We start from the raw sequence: 1,703 nt of genomic DNA, 5'->3' as shown, positions 1-1,703 counted from the left end.
AAATAACACCGGTAAATAAAGCAAAATGTTATAATATACAAACAATAAACACAATACCTAGCCTATAGGCTATTTTGAACGGTTTCAGAAGAAAACAAGAATGAAAAATATAAGTTGCTAAACAAGCCAAAACGAATTAGGCTAATCAGTGGCGGCGCTAGGGCGGGGCTTGACGGGGCCCATCAGAAACTTGCTTAGCACCGGCCCCCAAGGCCCAAGGATTTCCTAATGATGTTCCCTTATTTTTGGTGTCACTTTCATTAACATATATAAAAACATTAAAAAAAATAAATATTAAAAACCTAAAAAAAAAAAAGTGCCTAATATGTGGCCTATAAACAATTGATATTATGGGGGAGGTTATAGGGGTCAAGCAACACAAGGAAGCAATGCGCAAACTGTGCGCAAGAGTTATGCGTCAGTCAATTCACTATATAGAAAGTGAAAGTAAAAACAATGACAAAAAAAGACACAAAATAACGGTATATAACTGTCTTAAATTATTCCCTTAATATTTCTCTTGTGGCCCGTATAGTGAAAAACATGAGAAGAAACGTATTTCGCGTTAAACAGGTTGTTTTAGAAAATCTGTGGACGAAATAAAGCGGCTCTTAATTTTCATTGATGACTGCAGTGTTAATAATTTTAATTATAGGCCTATAATTAAATTGTATAAATTAATAGACCTGTTTAAAAAAAAAACGGCGTTCTCGCGCAGCAGACCTCCTCTCTCATTCGGCATTAATCCAATTAAATGTGTCCATATTTGCGATGTATTTGAATGCTAAACTATTGTTTATTATGTAAACCAGGCTTATAACGCACTTAAAAACATCCTCGTCACATGAGAAAATGTGTCTTTGGCCCGAGCTCAGGCTGAATGGCACCGATTGTAGCTACTACGCAGTACGCACTATTTAAATTAACCAGTGTATCTATATGTTTGGTTGACTGTATTTTATTCTGATAATGAACAGGCTGCAACGTTTGCAATGCTGTGTGTGCGTGAGGCGCTGGCGCGATCGAACAGCAGAAACAAACAACAAAAAAATATTCCGTAATTTTTGGTCAGACAGATAATTCGAAACTGCAATGTGTTTACTTTTATTTGTCATCTCGGTTTCCTTTCCGTGGACGTTTGTAGAGCGCCGCGCCACACAAATAGCCTATGAACCAAACTCAGCAGCATATCTCTGTCTTTTCCTTTCGTTTTGTTAATCTGTTAATTAGGCTATTTAAGTCAAATATTTCGCATATTCATTCATTTTACATATAGACTATGATTTAACAAAAACAGATTTTGTTATTTTTAGTTAAACTTAATTTTTGTTGCTTGTCTGCGCTCGTCCGCCGCCTTTTTCCTCTTCTCCGACCCCGCAGCTCTCTCCGATAGCTTGGTGTTAGTGGCACCAGTCCAGGTGTTTCCAGGTTTTACTCGTGCTATTTCTCCATGTTGAGAGTTTGGTGTCGCAGATATTGCTAAGCATTCTTATCCTTTTCTCCGATAAACTGAAAATAACAGGAGTGTGTCCATCTCATAAATGTAGAATCCGTCTCTGCAGTCATCTCAACCATCTAATTCCAGCAACAGAAGATAGACAAACTATTTTACCCGCGGGATTTTTTCTCTGGTGCTGTTTTGCGGTATTGGTAAATTCACTTAATTTAGAGTTAAAATATGTTGTTGTAACTTGCGTTACTGA

The 1,703-nt window shown here is 37.1% G+C and overlaps 1 protein-coding gene across 2 annotated transcripts in view; it reads left to right on the top strand.

The window, feature by feature from the left end:
- ppp3ccb (protein phosphatase 3, catalytic subunit, gamma isozyme, b) overlaps positions 1-1,703 on the top strand; it is a 38,900-nt gene that overhangs the window by 14,040 nt on the left and 23,157 nt on the right. The window lies entirely within an intron of this gene.

This window comes from Sinocyclocheilus anshuiensis, unplaced genomic scaffold (genome assembly GCF_001515605.1).
Source record: "Sinocyclocheilus anshuiensis isolate Anshui unplaced genomic scaffold, SAMN03320099.WGS_v1.1 scaffold260, whole genome shotgun sequence".
NCBI classification, from domain to species: Eukaryota; Metazoa; Chordata; class Actinopteri; order Cypriniformes; family Cyprinidae; genus Sinocyclocheilus; species Sinocyclocheilus anshuiensis.
This window is presented reverse-complemented; position numbering and strand designations above follow the sequence as displayed.